Source organism: Rhipicephalus microplus, chromosome 7, assembly GCF_043290135.1.
Source record: "Rhipicephalus microplus isolate Deutch F79 chromosome 7, USDA_Rmic, whole genome shotgun sequence".
Lineage (NCBI taxonomy): Eukaryota > Metazoa > Arthropoda > Arachnida > Ixodida > Ixodidae > Rhipicephalus > Rhipicephalus microplus.
In genome coordinates this window covers 146,503,206-146,523,538 of record NC_134706.1, presented here as the reverse complement: position 1 = coordinate 146,523,538, position 20,333 = coordinate 146,503,206, and the positions used below count along the sequence as shown (strand labels likewise).

Sequence of the window (20,333 nt, the reverse complement as noted above, 5' to 3'; positions counted from 1 at the left end):
CTTGTGAAAAAGCAGGAAACGACATGTTTCAGTGACCTAGTCTGCTTCTGGGAACAGTATTGCAATTTGTATGCTACTTTGGTAACAATAAATTATGCACACACAACTGAAATCAAGCCTTCTTGTCAAATAAAAGCACGTCGTTGCTTTAGCTGAAAGCATAACCAAATGCTCGAAGAATACTTTTTGAGCCTAATTTTTAAAAGCCTTACATCTTTACCTCCTAATAATAATAATATTAATAATAATAATAATAATAATAATAATAATAATAGTATTAACAGTATTATAAATAATAATAATAATAATTTGATTTTTACATCCCAAAAACCAGCGTAACAAAAATTGGCCCCGTATGTGCATGGTATCTGCGAATGTCGTCGAAAGACGATAGTCTTGCGTGGGGAGAGAGTGAACAAAACATTTATTTGATGTTCTGTGCAAGAAATTGATGAATGGTATTTTAGAGGCGCTGCAATAGAGTGCCTTTAGCAAGCTGTGGAGGCGAACGAGCGCATAAACTCACGTCACACGTGAGATATGAACGGTATTTGGCACTTTTCTTAGAAAACGTAGCACATGCTTCCAAGACGGGCATGGGCGTAGAACGCGAGGCGACGGGTAGGTGCCACCTTCGTTTCGTCTTAGGAAAGCGTTGAAAACAATCACCTTTTCATGCAAGCGTTGTATCGTGAGCGCCGCGTGATGAACGCTACGGTCTTTAGAATCTCTTATGTATGCCTCTTCTAGTAAAAGACGCACCTGCGGAATATATACGTGTTGTTATGGTGCCTCAGATATGCGCACTAATTCTTTTTGATTGACATTTGCACAAGTGTGGACGCTAAATCTTGAGCAACCTTGTTGGATGCTGCGGATGGGGTTGGCCGTTTGGTGTATCAGCTGGTCCGTTCTGAGTACCCGGTACCTTTAAGCGTAGACAATCAGACAAATGTGCAGACAGATAGACAGACCAAGTTTTTTGCGTTGAAGGTTCCCAAGAAAGTCTATATTCTTTATTGAGGAATGCCATGCGGAAGCAATCGATAGGTCTATCGATCTGCTATTTTTTCGACCCACACTAACATAGGCAATTCCTATCGAAGCAGACAGAACTTTTGAAGGGAAACTATTTATGCCTCGTGTCATCTTGTGTGGTACGTCTTTTTATTCTTCAATGGAACGTCCAACCTTCTAAAGTATAGTGATATTTCAATGCATTACGCTTAGGTGCAAGAACAAATGTTAATCGTAGTCATTCAGTAGAGGAAAGCACTCCCTAATCGATAAGAGGTTGCCGTGGACGCCATCTCTGTAGCAGCCATGGACACAGTAACAGTTTGTTTCATCATTCCATTCGCAGAGGCTCTCCTCGGCGTATTTGCAAGTACACTTCACGCACTCGTCCTTAGAAGGAGAATAATAAGCTGAAAATAAAAAAGTAGCGCATTCAAATCCCAAGTATTGTTTCAAGAATATTATTCGCAATCCTAAAACACTCTCTATAGTTGAGTACAGCCAGCCAGCTTGAAAAGGAATGCACGAATGAATGTGAGTATTACACCCTACAATTATCAAATTCTGTGGAGCAATTTTAACGCGAAAGCGACAATGCACTCGTTGCGCAGTTTTACGCTGTGTACGGTACCGGGTACCATCTTTGATAGTGAGAAAAAAAGCAGCGTTGGCTGACAGAAAAAATTCAAAGTGTATGTTATGAAAAAAGCATGACAGCTTCACCCCAAGCTTGAAGCAAAGAATGCGGCACCAACAACCTAAAATGTAACGCTGAGAACGGTAAGGAGATCAAAACATGCATCGCGCTGCTCACGCAAAAATAACGCCCGAAAACAACATACACAAAACTGAAGCGAACTAAAAACATGTACCGCTGCAAACTTCACACGTTGTTTAAACAAAGAAACAATGCACAAAACGTAATCACAGGTACAAATGAGTGCAAACTAACAATTGTCCCAGTTATACTCCACTGTGTATGAAAAGCGCGCTTTTTTCGCAAACGTGGCCTATGCAGCGAGCGAAGCAGGCTTTGTGGGCCCGGAAACTAGCGCAGTCTTTCCGGTGAAAGACGAAGGCATACAATTTTTTCTAGTGAAGGATAACCGCGCTCGCACAAGCATATAACTACCCCCGTCCCACCCTCCCCCCGCTCCTACTTTCATGAGGCATAGTACGCGTGAGAGATAAGCGCGCGTCGGCGCCTTGTGACGAGCTGCGCGCCGAACACGGATAGCTTTTTTTTCTTTCTTGAGTTGTCATTTTCATGAATACGTATACATATACGGTGAATGACGGTGGTTGCGACGGCAACAAACTAGCCAGACTGTACTTATAAATGCTATCGCAATGAAGGTGTGAGCTTAACCGTGCCGCACTTCGGCATTCCGTGCGATATGGTTGAATTCTTAACCTAGAAGCGAAGGCCAGCTAGCCATTGAGGAGGCGGTACGAACACGGACAGATTAGACTTTTATGTTCTATACTTGCTGTCGCTGCCTTCGAAAGAGACCGTACTTCATCGTAGTCACACCATCTCTTAGAGACGTTTCGATAGCGTGTGTGGTTTTATTGCCGATGTTGCTTTTCCGGGTACCCCTTCTGAGGATGCGTGCGAGCGCAAAGTGTGATAGGTAGGGTATACTGACACTATGAGTTTTGGTGGCTACCAGGCCACGCCGCATAGTCTCTCAGTGCTCTGTGCAGTTTCAACGCGTATGCGAGTTTGTGCTTGCTGAACAACACCGCACCGCTGTGTTGTCGGTCGCAACGAGAAAAGCAGGAGCAGGCACATAGAAATGGGCGTCTTAAGATTTTCGGTGGCTTCTTTGCACCAAGCGAGAAAGGTCAAGTGAATTGAGGCATTACGTCACGTAAACGCGGATGTATCGCCGTGGGTACCAGCAGTGAACTCCCGTCTGTGCGGCGGACACCTTAAAGTTAATCTTTGGAACAGTTGTTTTTGACGTACCGAAGATTTAAAAGTCAAAACGCTATAATAAAAGCAACCCTTCGAAAGTTGGACTTAATCTTGTTACTTCCGGTGATTCTTTCATTTGGCTCGATCATACTTAGTTTTACCCAAAGGAGCATTTTCAATGCTGTTACAAATTTTTTACAACAGTCCAAAAGACTGGAATGGTAAACGCTGCTTATTTCAGCTCTTTTTGATAAAAGAGTTTGTTTTTTTTCTTATGTCAGCTTTTTTTGAAAGTCTTCTTCTAAATTCTTGAAGTTTATTATTACCTGCAATTCCTAATCAACAGCACTCTTTCCTTCAAGAAGTGAATTATTTTATTAAGAAAGGCACCGTCCGATCCATCGCCTATCCCCCTGTGTGGGTTGCGCCAAGCTGTCGAGGTACAAGCGACCAACTTTATACAAGGCAAGAAAGAGCATGCACTGACCAGTTTGAGTATGGTATAAACTGAACGTATGTTTGCAAACGTTCTGCTTTGCCTTACGTAAACTCAACTCACCAACAATGTTAGCAATAGTGATCGATGCCGACGCACTACCGTACCATGTGTATTTCTGATTGCGCTTGACGTATCAATGTGCGCCTTAATGTTGTAGTCATTTGTAACTCAAAAGTACATAGTAGGATGCCAAAGAAATGAGACCGCATATTTTTGTTGTTGTTGAAGGAGAATGTCGTGGTTAGGTTCGTCACGCAGCAAAGCGTGTGAGGCGAGGAAGATGGAGACAGTGAGGAAAACAAATTAAGTTATATTGTACGAGAAAAAAAAAAGAAACTATTGCAAATACAGTAGTAGTCGTCGTACACGCACGCGGTTCAGACACAAAAAATAAATAGTCTCACAGTCTGAGCAGTAGCCAGGTGCCTTGAAGTGGGATTCGTTGCGTGCTCGGCTAGAGTTATCGCTTGGGTGCCAGGTCAGCATCCCTCTTTAGAGGGCATCGCCAGGCCTAGGCGTAGCCGCACACTGTCAGCAACGTCAGCTTGCTGGACCTGGTCGGAAGCTCCGGTCTTTCGAAGGCGCTCGCCGTACTAAAGATGTCCGCAGTACTACTCATCCGGAATTCGTACCTGGCCACGCCGACACGGCCTGCCCCGAGGACGTCACTGGCTCGAGGACAGGCACACGGCCTTTCGAACTTCGCGAGTAGTTGCGGGTTCGCCCTAGGCTCCCTTGCGTCATCATGTCGGCATCCGAACAGCTTCGTTCTGCGCTAGCACCTTCTCTTTTTTCTTCTTTGAGCACGCTTCAATGCCCCTTCATTCTTGTTATCTTCCAGGTGATATGGCACTGTCGTCTGCTATGCTCGCATTTTCCAATGTACTACACCACAACATCCCCCACTTAAAAAAGTTCTTTAGGTAGAAGAACTTGAGGGCACTATGGACACGTTGGTTCGCAGAAGGAAACACACACGTAAGCATTACTACAAATTATAGCAGTTCCTAGCCCGGCACACTCGGCTCAATCAACCTCCAATATTCACACCAGAAAAAAACAGAAACAAGTCCACAACTAAAGCGTTGTGCTACTTGTATCGCGCTGTAAGGTTCACATCACAAACCATTCATACCACTGGGCATCGATTCTTTATGCAGACGTTGCTCATGGGCTTGGCAAATGGCTCATGGAATCTGCGTCTACATTGCCAATGCATTTTATATACTCGACCGAAAAGTCGTATACCATAAGAATAAGGCTCCAACGTAGCACGCGGCTGTTCACATGCTTGACCAACTTGATGTATACAAGCGGCTTGTGGTCACTCTGTAGAATGAATGTGCGTCCAAATAGGTAGATATGAAATTTCCGGACCACGCACGTAAAAGCCAGGGCAGCTCGCTTTACTGAAGAGTACGTAGCTTCGCATGGTTGCAGGTACGGCTTGCATATGACACTGGGTGCAGTATTCCTTTCGTTGTAGTGGAACTTATAGTAGCTCGTCACTTTCGGTGTTATCTGCCTGGAAAACAGCTGATAGTTCATGCGATGGTGCAGGCGACCATTCCTCATACTTTTTTAGTAGGTTTATATGAAATAGCGTGCTTCTGGTACCGAAGTCATTTAAATAATCGACATCATTTCGCCTCTCAAGAACATTAAAGTGTTCTTTCCACGTCAGAACCAATTTGTTGGTATCCGATAGAAGCAGTAGCAAAACCTTGTCAACCGGGGATAACCGACGTGGTCCGGTTTTTCGGTCATAAAGCTCCTTCTGTACTATCTTCGCTTTTTGAACCTTCTCCTTGGCTAATTGGCAGGTGTCTTCAAGACGATTCCGCAGTTCGACTACATACCCATAGGATGTTTTTACATCAACATCAAGAGGATTAGCGGCTCCTAATTCTTTCAGTATAGCCAAAGGACCTCTGACGTAACGGCCGTAGAGCATCTGGAACGGGGAGAAGCCTAAGCTCGACTGGGGAACTTCGCGATAAGCGAAGAGTAAGGGCGCCAGGTACCGGTCCCATTTCTTCGGACTCTCCTGACACATTCTTATTATTCATTTCAGGGTGCCGTTGAACCTCTCTACAAGGCCATTAGTCATGGGATGACATGGAGTTGTTGGCAGTTGTTTGAAGGAGAGAAATCGGCTTAGCTCCCTCATTAGCCGTGACGAAATTGACGTGCCTCTGTCGCTAATTATCTCCCGTGAAACATTACACGATAAAACATCTTCAGAAGCGCCTCAGCGACTTTCTCCATCTCTATGCGAGGCAGTGCTACAGCATCGGGATAATGCGTTGTCATGTCCGCCATTGTCAGTACGTATTTGTTTCCGCACTCTGACATTGGTAATAATGAACCCATGGTATCAATGGCTACTCTCTTGAACGGGGTGTCAAGTATAATAGTGTCGCCGAATGTTACACGACCCACCAAGTGCTCGGGAGTAGTTCTTTGGCATATATCACACGATTTAACAAATCGTGGGATGTCTGACTCAACCCCTGGCCAGTAGAAGTCTTCGTGTACCCGGTCTGTGGTTCTATTTACTCCCTGATGGCACGGAAGGATGCCTTCGTGGGTTATTTTCTTCACTAAAAGTCGGAGGCACCTTCGAACCTCAAGCTGATTCACCTGCCTCTTAGAATGAAGGTTGTACTTGCGATAGAGGATTCTGTCCTTCATGAAGAGCAGTATTTTAGCAAACCTTCTCTTGACCTCTTTGTGAACGGCTTCGAAGCATTTCTGCAGGCTGCTGTCTTCCTCCTGTTTGATTTTGAAGTCCTCTGTGCTGATGTCCGACGGGTTAATAACTCGAGCCAGGTGTAGATGTGGATTTCCTGCCTGCGGGTTTACTGCAGCAAAATTTGTCTTGAAAAGTGTGTTCCTTGCAGCCGACATCAAAGTTTTTGCATACAAGGGTCCGTGTGCAGAACCGGTATTTTTTGTACGCCAGAATACTCTTCTGCAGTGTTCCGGGTGTAAAGACGGCTCTTCCAGTCGTTATCAGGATTGTGAACATCATGACCGCCTTCCACTTTTCTCAAGACAACATCATATCAAGGGTGATTCATGCAAAGGGCTCGAGTCTTGCCAGTGAAAAAGGTGAAACAATTTCCACGTGTGTTTCGGGCAGCTTCATCAACCGTTCATCCAAGATATAAATTGAGAAAATCTTTCCAGTCAGCTTGCCACAAGACACCTTTAACAAAAATTGAATCGCATCCGGTATCTTGCACTACTGTTTTGGGATTTTCTTCGAGTACACCTTCGCCCGTTGACATACATTTTTCCTTCAGCTTAGCTTGGTGCGTTTCCGCCCACTCCGGATAAAAGGAACACAAAGGGAGCCTGCAACTTTGAATTATTTATCTTGGTTCCATCTCTTTGTTGAAAAGAGCATGTGGCCGTCTCAATGCTGTTGGCCATTTTGGGGCAGTCACCTCTTTTATATCCAGTGCGGCGACATTTTCCACAGAAGGGTGGCTTTGTACCTGGACTCTTGGTGTTGGTCCAGCAATCAGCAGCTCTGTGACCCTTTTTGTTGCAAAGGAAGCACTGCGGTATCTCTTTATCGTCTTGCCGCTCAGACGTTCGAGTTTGACCTGGGGGCTTGCTCAGAATATCTCCTTTACATTCGCCAAGGTTAATCGACCCCTGGGCCTCGAAGTAGCAGTCTGTAGCCTACACATGTTTTTCAAGGCCTTCACAGTTTCTTTCCTTAAAAAACAATGCGAGTTTCTTGTGGCATTACGCGAGAAACTGCGCCGTAACAGCTTTGTCTCGCAGAGCATCGTAGGCCTAGTCTGTCTAGGTCATTTCTTGCTAATGGTCGAAACAACTTAATAGATGATCGGCAAACTGCGTGCCCGTTTCAGAATTATCTGGTTTTGCTCATCAAATTTTTTTCCGATAGCCTCGTTCTGTGAACCTAAAGCGTTGTAGTATCGTTTTCTTCCACGTTACGTAGTCCGTGGCATGTTCAGGTGCCATCCTACCAACTAGATTCAAGGCTTCTCTGGTAAAGCAAAGGCATAATGATAGGGCGCATTTGTCTTGCACCAAGCCTTGACTAGTAGCGACGCGTGCAAATTGCTGTATATATGCGTCCAACTCATTGCGTTCCTCGTTAAAGGCTGGGATGAGTTTATGTGGACTTTGGTACCTCTGCGTGGTGCTGACGGGCGCACCCCCGGTAAGCTGCCCAGTACTTGTGCTACCTGCTGTCACACCTGACTGATGCAACCTTAACTTCAGCTCAAGAGCTTCCTTCTGTGCTTTTAATCCAGCGACTGCCTCTGCGTCGGCTTCTTTCGCGGCATTTCTTTCAGCCAGACGAGCGTCACGTACCTTTTTTTCGCGTGCGCGTTCTTGGTCCATCCAATCTTTTAGTGCTGAACCATTTAACCCCAATTCCTTTTCAATTCCCCTCAGTTTATCTGCCTCTATTGTCGACCGTCACACACACACATATGCGATGTGATGCTCTTCTTAGATGTAACAAGAGTAGTCATGTCTCGCGGACGCCAGATATGTCGTGGTAAAGTTCGTCACGTACCAAGACGTGTCAGGCTAGGAAGATGGAAACATTGAGGAAAACAAAATTAAGTTATATTGTACGATAAAAAAACTATTGCAAATGCAGTAGTAGGCGTCGTGCACTCACGCGGCTCACAACATAAGAAAAGAATAAACATTCTCACAGTCATAGCCGTAGCCGGGTGCCTTGAAATGGGACTCGTTGCGTGCTCGGATGCAGTCGTCGCTGGGTGCCAGGTCAGCATCCCTCTTTAGAGAGCATCGCCAGGCCTAGGCGTAGCCGCACACTGTCAGCGACGTTGGCTCGCTGGACGTGGTTGGCAGCTCCAGGCTTTCGAGGGTGCTCGCCATACTGGAGTTGTCCGCAGGACCACTCATCCAGAATTCGTACCTGACCATGCCGACACGCCATGCCCCGAGGACGCCATTGGCTCGAGGACAGGAACCCAGCCTTTCAAACATTGCGCGTAGTTGCAAGTTCGCTCTAGCCTCCCATGCGTCGTCTTGTCGGCGTCCGAACAGCTTGGTTGTGCGCGAGCAGCGTCTCTTCTTTCTTCATTGAGAGCGCTTCAATGCCCCTTCATTCTTGTAATCTTCCAGGTGAATTGGCACTGTCGTCTGCTATGCTCGCATTTTCCAATCTATTAAATCACAGAGAGCCATCAAGGTTACCCGATCATCCGGACTACATGACACCTACTGTGAAGGGTAGGTCTCCTCAAGATGATGATGATGATGTGTGGTGTTTTGTGCCGCAAGGACCCTTTGATGGCCAATGAGCGCCAGGTCATAGGAAAAAGATATGAACAATGAATGTGTTGGGCGGCTGTATAAGGGCCTTAAAACTCCTGGCGCTAAGGCGGGTGAAACTTGAAAGTACTGAAATCCTGAAAGTTACGTCAAATGACTCGTGAGAACTGGTGGCGAAAGGTTTTGATAACAAAGCATGGTGGAGAATTTCGACACTATCACAAGTGCCTCATCTGCACCCTTGTGTGCGAGGGCTGCAAGACATTTGTTCCTAATATAGCCGCTGCAGGAGCCACCTCTCTCGAGGGGTCGTGGTACGCGATGTATGGGTATATTGCATGAAAAGTGTGGATATCTCTTGAAAAACCTAACACAGATTCACGGGTAAAAAGTCGTTTCATAACAACGAACATCGCACGGTGAAGTGGTGTTTGTTGTCAGTAGGGTATAGAAAAGTGTTGTGTTCTTAAAGTGTCTAATTGTTGACACTGAAATAAATTGTAAAGCACTGTAAGTTTTTTACCTGATCTGTCAGACAATGGTGGATCGCCACCATACAAAGGGGGCAGTGTGTTGTGTATGAGTGCCCCATCCTGAGCCTTGTTAGCATTACCACTGTACGGCGTGACTTCGATTCTGGTATTTTGGTGGTCAATTAGCAAGACGTGCCTTTATAACGAGTGGTTTGTTTTGTGTGTCTCTATCCCACTTGCTCGGCCAGTAAGCCCTGAACTTTCGTTTGAAGGACGGTTTAAGGTCAAGGGTAAGGATTGAGATGGGTGTAGTTGAAGTGCTTTCATGGACGGATGCAGCGAAGTGATCCGCCGCCACGTTGCCTTGGATCTCACGGTGCCCTGACATCCAGCAAACTACTACATGTTGTTTGAGTGTGTAGAGTGTGCAAAAATGAAATAAAATGAGACCAGGAACGTGTTTTTTGTTTTAGGAGTTCTGAGGACTTTTACCTCACTGAGAGAGTCCGTGTAAATTACTGCTCTTTGTAGTTGTAATTGTTTGATGTGTTCAGCGGCCTTAGTATTGCGTAAGCTTCTGCTGTGAAGATGATTGTATCTTGATGTAGTGGGCCAGCATCCAAAAAGAATGGGCCGACAGCAGCGTAAGACACGGAATAGTTAGGCTTAGAGGCATCTGTAAAAAACTCAGGAAGTGTGTATTTGTGTTCAAGTTCCAGGAAATATTCGCGAATATGGGCCTTGGGCGCTTGTTTTTTAACCTTAAGGAAAGACACATCGCAATGTATAGTCGGCCACTGCCATGGTTGCGAGTGTGCTGCAGGAGCCAATAAACTGTGTTCAAGTGACACGCCAATTTCCTCAGCCAGACCCTTCAGGTGAACTGAATACGGCTGTCTCACCGATGGCCTGTTTTCAATTAGAGTGGAGCTCGACAAATCGTTGATAGTGGAGTATGAGTTGTGCTCCTTGCCTGCGTTCACCTTGATGAAATATACAAAGGACATGTAAGTTCTCCGCAAATGAAGCGACCCCTCCTTTGACTCGACGTAGAGGCTCTTTACGGGGCTATTGAGAAAAGCACCCGTATGAAGTCGGATGCCCAAAGCGTGCGCAAGATCAAGCATTTCCAAGGCACATGGTGCTGCAGAGTGATAAATGTTCGCCCCATAATCTAGACGTGTGTACATGAGGCTTTTATGAAGATTTATTAGGCATTTTCTATCACGGTCTCATGATGTCGACGATAAAACATCGAGTACATTCATTTCTCACAGGCACTTGTTTTTGGAATGTTCAATGTGTGGAATGAATGTTATTTTCTTCTCTGAGATATAGTCTACAAATTTTTGCTCAGATTTCCTGGTAGCTTTCAATTTTGACCGTGGAGGTCAATTTCCGGATCGGGATGAAGACATCTGTTTCTTGTGAATAAAACGCATGTTTTTTTGTTGATTAAGGGCGAACCATTGTCGTCTTCATACATCGTTATCTTATTCAAGCTAAGTTGAACGTAGCGTTGAGGCTGCATTATTTGTAACCTTTTTGCACGTAGTTGACGTAAGTGCAATAGAACATGTCTCGCGGAATACAGGTGTGCAGATATTCATTTTTATATAAAAAGCGTGCAACTCAGCACACCACCTTGCGGCACTCATGTCTCCTGGACAAAACTTCGAGATAAGACATTTCCTACTTGGACGCGAAAAATTGCAATTGGACAAATAACTTCAAATTTTGTTCAGCATATAAGCTCGGACACCTAACTGTGAGAGGTCTAGCAAAATTTGAAAGTATCATGTGGTGTCGTAGGCTTTTTTCTATATCGACAAAGGCCATTAGAAAAACTATCTTATGTAGGAAAGCTTCTTGGATATGTGCCTCCATATGTACCAGGTAGTCAAAGAAGGATCTACTTTCTAGAACTCCGCACTGGTACTGATCGATTAGACCGCTAGTTTCAAAGTTGTGTACGAGTCGGCAATTTATCATCTTTTCGAAAAGCTTGCATAAACATCTCCTCAGAGCTATGGGCCTCAAACTCGTAATGGAGGATGTATCTTTGCCTCCTTTCAAAACGGAATGACAATGGCTTTTTTTGCAAGTGGAAAGGGTGTCGCCGGAAAACCAGATGGCATTGTATAGAGAAACTAAAGACTTTTCCGCCTCGTGAGGTAGGTTTTTCAACAATTTGTAGACCACACGTTCAGACCCAAGAGTTGAATTGCTGCAGCAGTTTAGAGCTGCTTGTTTTCAGCTATGGAGAAAAATTAGTTGTATGCCTCATATTTTGTACATTTGGTATCTAATTTCCCCTTCTTCATTCTGGTATTGTACCGTTGGACGTCTTGTGAGTAGTGTGATGAGCTGGAAACTTGCTCGAAGTGTGCCTATTAGTGTTTTGTCCAGTCTTCCAACGTGTTGCCATGTGTGTCCACCGGAGAGAGCGCATATGCCTGTTTTCCTCACGTTCGGCAATGCGCTCTTGTGCATAAGATCAGAAGTTCAAGCAAGATTAGAAATTAAGCAACGTGGAATAGGTAGGCTTGCCTTAGGAGCTCACGGGAATACACCAAATCAGAGAGTACAAGGTTATATGGGATGGACATCGTTTGAGTGCAGGGAAGCTAGCAGCAAGATAAAATTTGAGAAGCGATTGAGAGAAATGGGGGAGGGGTGTTGGGCTAGGAAGGTATTAAGCTACTTGTACATGAAGGATGTCAATACAAAGTGGCGAAAGCGAACCAGAATATTGACTTGTAAATACTTGGAAAATAGCAGAAGGCCAAACCAAAGAGAATTATCGGTTAAGAAGAAGGTGAAGGAAGCTGAGACCGATATGTGGAGAATTGGCATGATTAAGAAGTCCGCACTACATATCTTTCGAACTTTCAAGCAGGAAATAGCCAAGGAAAGGATCTGTGATAATACTCGGGGTAGTTCTCTACTGTTTGAGGCCAGAACGGGAGTATTGCGAACAAAGACATATCGGCCCACATACGAAGGGGTAGACACGGTATGCAGTGCGTGTGGAGAGAAAGAAGAAACTGCCGAACTCTTGATAATGTTCTGTAAAGGACTTCACGCTGTAGTTCAGATTGATGGCGCAGAGTTTTCCAAAGCACTGGGTTTTAGGGACAGTGAGAGCAAAATGGACTTTAAGCGGGTAGAACTAACTAAAAGGAGGTTATCTGATTGGTGGCTCAAGTCAAGACCCTAGTGAAAATTGAACCCTTCGCTGCAAAGTAGAAATCCTCAACCTCACTATTTAAGAAAAAAACAAAAAAAATCTAGTTTTTGGTTCAATAATTATAACGGCTTGGTTGCTCTAGCGACCTCCCAATCTAAAGGGTACAGCCATATCTATCCATCCATCCATCCATTCATCCATCCATCCATCCATCCATCCATCCATCCATCCATCCATCCATCCATCCATCCATCCATCCATCCATCCATCCATCCATCCATCCATCCATCCTTTAAAAGCTTTAAAAGCTTCGAAGGCTTTAAAGAAAAAAAAGATGAAGCTAGTGGTTGATTAACTTAGGAAAACGGCTAGGTGGCATTATCCGGCGCCCGATCTAAAGGGTACAGCCACATGCATCCGTCCTTCCTCCCTTCTCACTCCGTTGTAGACCTTACCCCCATGTGTATATAAAGTGATACCTAATGACAATTTGTGCCAACTTTCACTCCTGGCCTGTCTACGCGTCCTCCTGACTACAGACGTTATGTTCTTGACATTCGTGAGATGCTTGGCCGTCAGTGAATGTCGAAATAATTTCCATGCTTTGTTTTGCTTTTACGCGCTTTTCAACACTCATTATTCTACGAAGGTACGCGCTATTTGACAGATAGTTCACTTGTATGTGAAATAAGTTTGGTGGCAACGCGTCAATAAAAAAAGCTGTTATGTATTCCACAGCCGCCTTTATGTTCAACGCACACTAGTCAGTCTAGGTTGAGAAGTTCCCAATCGGCGTTTTCAGTGAGCCATCTGCCTACCTATGAAGTGCAATCACGTATTGTTGGTGCACTCAGAACTTTCCGGAAACGCTCAATTTCGTAAGGATTCTTTACGATTTTTCATTGAGTAGGAGTAGAGGCGACGGAGATACATTGCTTGGGTACACGGAAGAGTAAGGAGTGTTAGCGAGGCTGCAATATGTAGGCTGTTTCCTATTCAGGAGACAGCCTCTGAAAGAGAAAAAGAAATGCTCGATTAGACGACCTCGCGCGTCGCAACAAGTCTCAATATATATTATTACGCGTATTAAAGCTCACTACAACAAGATAAGACTCGGGAAGTTCATTTATCAAGGAATGGAATTCGTGTTTATGCAGTTGGTGGCGTGGAGGTGTTTATAGGGAGCAAAATTGTGACGAGTTTAATTATCAGTACCGCTCGAACAGCCGCTGCTTCAAGGGGCGATCGAAACGATAACTGCAATCGTGCAATTCCTTGATTTACCATGGCTAGCCCTGCAGATGTTGTCATTGCATCATCGCGGTCCTTTCGGACAATACTGTACCTACAAGAAAGTTTGTGTGTTTGGATTTCAAGTGTGTTTTTTGTACACGCAGCACTTTTGGCGAATGTTTGTGTAGAAGCCCTTGGACATCGTCACGGTTCCAGGGAAGGCACTTGGCGTTTCATTGCATAATTTTTGCGTTCATCGTGAAAGTAAAGTAGTGCTGTGTGTATGATAAATAGGGTTCTGTTAATGTTTTTGCAGCGTCAGCAGAGACCTGCAAACATCGCTTACATGGCTTTCAGAGTTGTGCAGATGCATCGACGCGAGGTTTACTGGTAAGCAAGCCATCGTAGACTGCGGCGTTTCGGCATTTTCCGGCTGCTGGAGACGCTGTGCTGCACATCACGTCTGAGGCCTGTTTCCACCTGATACCGACCTGGCCATGTAGTTTACACGACAATCAACGTCGCAGGCTCGGACTGCACCCGCGCGCACGGCGAAGGAATTGACCGTGGATAAATTCACGCGCATCGTGGGACGCAACCTTTTGGCAGCGGTGGCCGCGACCATCGAACATCGCTTACATTGCTATCACAGTTGTGCAGGTTAGTCTTTTTTTCATTTATTAGTTATTGCAATGGTGTCTCTGCTGCTGCTGCTGCTCTTGCTGCCAAAGGGTTTGCAGTTAAACCGCAATACTGAGTTCACTGTGACCTTGTACATGAGTTCAAGCAATGTTTCATATCTGCTGCACTTGTGATGAAGTACTTCGTCGAAATGAGGGTCGTGTATCTTATTCTCAGTGTACGCACGAGTATAATTTCGGAAAATGTGCTGAGACAGCCGAAGCGTCATTCAAAGGAAAGTCCGAAACTGCAAAGAAAGCATGGTGGTACCAAAACTGCCGTAGCTCTGTACAAAGTAACAGCTGTGGTGACGAAACCAAAATATACTACGATATAAAAACAATTCCGATCTCCATGAATCAGAAGCAATAAATCCTGCCACCTCTGGTGGCTCGAGTGAGAACAATCGAACAGTCTGTCGAGCGCTTGTCTGCTAATTCTGAGGAACTAAAAAACAATTGATAAGCAAAAAATGAAATCAAAATACTCAGACACCAGGTATAAGAATTGGAAAAAAGAAATAACGAGAGAAGTCAGTCCAGGCTTCAATTCTGTAAGAAGTGAACGATCTCAAGTTTTGTAACAGACAGCTTAATATAAAAACTCATGGACTCTCCTATGCATCAGGTGAAAACTTGCACAAAGTTCTAAATCAAGTAGCAGACATGCTAAAGAAGCCTCACTTGGTCGAACAAGACAATGCCTTTGTTCACAGGCTGGCGGCGCAGAAAGATAACATACAACAAATAATCATGCGCTTCACGAATCAGGCAGTCAGGTATTCATGGTTGAACAAAAGAAAAAAAACTAAACAAAACTCATCCACGCTTGTTCAACAAGGAGATCTTGACTCGTCATAAAAGGGAGTTACTTCAATCAACAAAAATATGGTCCAAAGCATCTGGGTTTAAATATGCATGGTATACGCTTGGAAAAGTTTTTTTGCGAAGGTTTGATGGGGCAAGTGCAATGCACGTCAGGTTCCGTGAAGAACTTGATCACATTCAGCTCAGATAATGTGCACGACCAGTGTTATCTGAGTGGAAGGCTGTGAAGATGAATGAACAAAATTTCTATTCGCCGGATGACTTGAATGATCTGGTATCCGATTTAAGATCACACGGGCTGAAATGTGTTAATCTAAAAGCCATGTCTCTCAGCAATAAAAGACTTCTTTTAGAAGAATTTTTTAGTCAATTTTGTTTTCACTTTTTCATTATCATGCTAAGTGGAACATGGATCACGAACGAATGAGACGTTTTCAGGATGGAAGGCAATAACACACATTAGTTAAACCAGCCTTTTGGTCGCGGAGATGGTGTTGCTACAATAACTCAAAACAAAATTGACTATGAGCTTGTAGATGCGTTCATTATTACGCCACCCTATTACTAAGTACTCACATTATTTACAGATAATATACTCTATTCACAATTTTATCGGCCACCATGTGGACATATCCCTGCATTCTTTTTATTTTATTAACGTTTTATTTCATAAGTTGTAGACAGCAGATGCTTGTTGATTGCTTCAGGTGGTTATATCAATGATGTGGAACTGATTACAACAGATTGCTAACTGTAGAAATATAATAATTTCATTTTGATTGTAAACTGTTAAAAATGGTTCAACAAAAATAACAAATCAGTGTTGAAACTATTCATAACAATTTTTTATTATTACAGATTGAAGCCGGTTCATTGTCATGTTTCATTAGAGACCACCTTCCTGTGGTTTTGTTTATATAATGCCGGAATACCAAGAAACATCCCGCCTGTGGAAAGCTTCTACCAACCAATAACTGATGCGGCTCCTAACGTGTTTAAAAAGAAACTGCTCCACTCTGACTGGCTCACGATACTCCATTGAGATGATGCTGACTTTGCATACAATGCATTTTTAGATATATAATTGTGTTTAAAGTTCCAATTTCTTAAAAACACGAAAAATTAGAAAAATTAGGAAAGCATGGGTAACGCACATTCTCTACCAAAGAATATGAACAAAAAATAGGCTCTTTAGACAGTTTCTTAAAAACTCGCAATCTCGATCACCTGACCATTTTCAAAAAATATCGAAACAAGCTAAGAATCTGCGCATTGCACGAGAGGAGTACTGCTCGTCTTTCATGAATATGAAAACTTCGTCAAGCGAGCTGCTTTGGGCAAATTGAACGTCTTACTCTATTGTGGTAATAACCACAACAGCGTATCACAACTCGCAATTGAAGGAAGAGATATAAATGTAGTGGAATTGGCTGACGCATTTAGCAATTTTTTGTACAAAGTTGAGTACCTCAGGTACCCCAGATGCATGTCAATATATAAATATGAGAAACAATAAAACTTTACCTAAGCGGCCAGTCACAATTCAGAAAGTTATCTCAATACTACAAATTTAAAGAACAGCTGCAGTAGAGATATATATCAAATGATGATGATGATATATGGTGTTTTTTGGCGCAAGGGCCATTTGATGGCCAAAGAGCGCCAGTTCATCAGACAGGAATGTGGACAATGGTTGTGATTAGCGGCTGTATAAGGGCCATAATATTCCTCGCAGTAAAGCGGGTAAAAACATACAAGTAATAAAATCATGACCATGCCGTGAAAGGTGTGTGCGGTGTGAATAGGTGACAAAAGTTGGTGATAATGAAAAACGATGGTGGACATGTATGGCATTAGCACAAGTACCTCACACGTTAGTACCCTTGCGTGCAAGGGCCGTGAGGCAAGTGCTTTCCTGTGTAGCCACCGCAGCAAAAACCTCTCTAGAGAGGTCGTGCTACGGTATGCCCGGGTATATGATATGAAAATTATAAATTTCCTTTAAAAACGCTAATAATGATTTGTGGCTAAAAAGCGGTTCCCTACCGACGAACATTGCAGGGTGTAAAGGTATATGTTGTTGGTAGGATAGTGGGAAGTGTTGTCTTCTTAGAGTGTCTAAATGTTTACATTGAATTAAAACGTGAAGAACTGTTAATGCCTCACCACATTTATCACACAATGGTGAATCACCACCGGACAAAAGATGTGTGTGTGTCGTGTATATGTGTCCTATCCTGAGTCTTGTTAGTGTTACCTCTGTTAGACGTGATATTGATACTGGTGGCCAATGGACAAGGTGTGGCTTGATAACGTGTAGTTTGTTTTGTGTGTGTGTATCCCACTTGCTCTGCCAGTAGTCCCTGAGTTTTTGTTTGAGAGACGGCATAAGATCAAGGGCCGGGATTGATGTCGGTGTAATGGCGGTGCTTTCGTGGGCGGATGCAGCAAGCTGATCCGCCATCACGTTGCCTTGAATCTCACGGTGGCCTGGCACCCAGCACACAAATACTTGTCTGTTGAGTGTGTAGAGGGTGCATAAAATGGAGTAAAGTGAAACGAGGACAGGGTTTTTTTGTTTTTTAAGGCTGTGCAGAGCCGTTACCACACAGAGGGAGTCTGTATAAATTACTGCTTTTTGTATTTGTGATTGTTTGATGTGTTTAGCTGCCACAAGTATCGCGTAAGCTTCCGCTGTGAAGATACTTGTGCCTGGATGTAGGGGGCCAGCATCCGAAAAGGAAGGGCCAACAGCAGCGTAGGACACAAAGGAGTTAGACTTAGAGGCATCTGTAAAAAACTCAGGACGTGTGTATTTGTGTTGAAGCTCCAAGAAGTATGTTCGAATATGGGCAATAGGCGCATGTTTAGTAACTTCTAAAAAAGACACATCGCAATCTATAGTCTGCCACTGCCACGGTGGCGGGTATGCTACAGGAGCCATTAAACTGTGTTCGAGTGACACTCCAGTGTCCTCAGCCAGACCCTTCAGGCGAAATGAGAAGGGCTGCCTCATTGAAGGCCTGTTTTGAAAAAGAATGGAGCTCGACAAGTCATTAACAGTAGAGTATGAGGGGTGCCTCTTGTCTGCTTTCACCTTAAGGAAATATACAAAGGACATGTAGGTTCTTTGCAGATGAAGCTACCACTGATTTGACTCAACGTAAAGGCTTTCTACGGGGCTGGTGCGAAAAGCACCCATAGAAAGGCGGATGCCCGAATGGTGCACGGGATCCAGCATCTTCAAAGCACTTTGAGTCGCTGACTGATAAACAATGGCCCCATAATCTAAGCGGGTGCGAATAAGGCTTCTATACAGGTTCATGAGGCATTTCCTGTTACTACCCCACGTAGTACGTGACAACACTTTTATAACATTCATGGCTTTTAAACATTTTGTTTTCAAATACTTTATGTGGGGTACGAAGGTCAACTTGTTGTCCAAGATTAAGCCTAAGAATTTATGCTCGGCTTTGACGGACAGTTGTTGCCCGTTCAGTTGAATGTCGGGTTCCGAGTGCATGCCTCTCTTTCGAGAGAACAAGACACACGTGCTTTTTTGTGGGTTAAGTCGAAAACCGTTTTCATCTGCCCATTTGGAGATCTTATTTAAACCCAGCTGTACCTGCCGCTCACACATGGCCAAGTTGCATGACTTGAAGCCAAGCTGAACGTCTTCGACATATGTACAATAGGACATATTGCGGGGAATGGACAAGTGCAAAGAATTCATTTAAATAATAAAAAGTGTGCAACTAAGCACACCACCTTGTGGCACGCCTGTTTCCTGGACAAATGTTTGGGAGAGCACACTGCCCAGACGGACACGGAATGTCCGGTTTGACAGGTAACTTACGAATATATGAAACATTCTTCCGCGCACACCAAGGTGGGACAGGTCTCTTAGAATTCCGTAACGCCATGTAGTATCATAAGCCTTTTCGATATCGAGGAACACAGAGAGAAAATATTGTTTATGGACGAACGCGTCTCTGATCTGTGCCTCGATACGAACAAGGTGGTCTGTGGTGGATCTACTTTCTCGAAACCCGCACTGAAATGGGTCGAGCAAATTATTTGTTTCAAGAAAATGTACAAGTCGGCAGTTTATCATTTTTTCGAAGACTTTGCACAAGCAGCTTGTAAGTGCTATAGGCCTATAACTCGAGGGTAAAGAAGGGTCCTTGCCCTCTTTCGAAATGGGAATAACAATAGCCTCTTTCCAGGAGGTAGAAATAGTGCCAGAAGACCAAATAGCATTGTACAAACAAAGTAGGCTTTTTCGGGTTACGTTTGGTAGGTTTTTTAACATTTCATACATCACACGGTCAGAACCTGGGGCAGAAGTACTGCAGGAGTTTAGAGATGTTCGGAGCTCCGCTAGACTGAAAGCTTGGTTATATGTCTCGTATCTAGTAGATTTGTGTTCGAGTTTCTGCTTTTCTAATCTTGTTCTGTATTTTTGGAAAGTGTCAGTATAGTGAGACGAGCTGGATACCCGTTCAAAATGTGCCCCAAGGAAGTTTGCCTGATCTTCCAAGGTATCACCTTGAGTGTTTATGAGTGGAAGTGTGTGTACTTGTTTCCCTGCTATCCTACCGACCATGTTCCAGATTTTGGCCTCTTGTGTGTAAGAATCAATCCCTGACAAAAACTTCTGCCAGCTTTCTCTTCTGGCCTGCCGACGCGTTCTCCTAGCTTGAGACTTTATTTTCTTGAAGGTGTCAAGATTTTCGGCTGTCGGTGAGTTCCGAAGCAGCCTCCAAGCTCTGTTTTGCTGTTTGCGCGCATTTCGGCATTCAGAGTTCCACCATGACACACGCCGTTTTCCAGGGTGTCCATTTGTTTGTGGGATGCATTTTGTTGTAGCATCAACTAAAAACGCTGTGAAAAAGTTGACAGCAACATCAATGTTCAAAGTACATATGTCATTCCAACCTAGACGAGCGATGGTATAAAACTGTTCCCAGTCGGCTCTGTTTATGAGCCACTTGGGAACGCGTGGTGGAGACTCAGTTACTGTATTTTTGCTCAAAACTACGGGGAAGTGGTCACTTCCGTACAAATTACTGACGACTTTCCACTGGAGTAGAGACACAAGAGATGGAGATACTATGATTAGGTCTATGGAGGAATAGGTGTTATTGGCGAGATTGTAATAGGTTGGTTCTTTTCGATTTAGGAGACACGCGCT

The 20,333-nt window shown here is 44.1% G+C and overlaps 1 long non-coding RNA gene across 1 annotated transcript in view; it reads right to left on the bottom strand.

Annotated features, from left to right (window-relative positions):
• Positions 1–1,116: 1,116 nt before the first annotated feature.
• LOC119180092 (uncharacterized) overlaps positions 1,117–20,333 on the bottom strand; it is a 94,596-nt gene continuing 75,379 nt past the window's right edge. The window contains exon 2 of the long non-coding RNA XR_005110969.2: positions 1,117–1,427. This is a non-coding gene — a long non-coding RNA (uncharacterized LOC119180092). The remainder of the gene's footprint in view (positions 1,428–20,333) is intronic.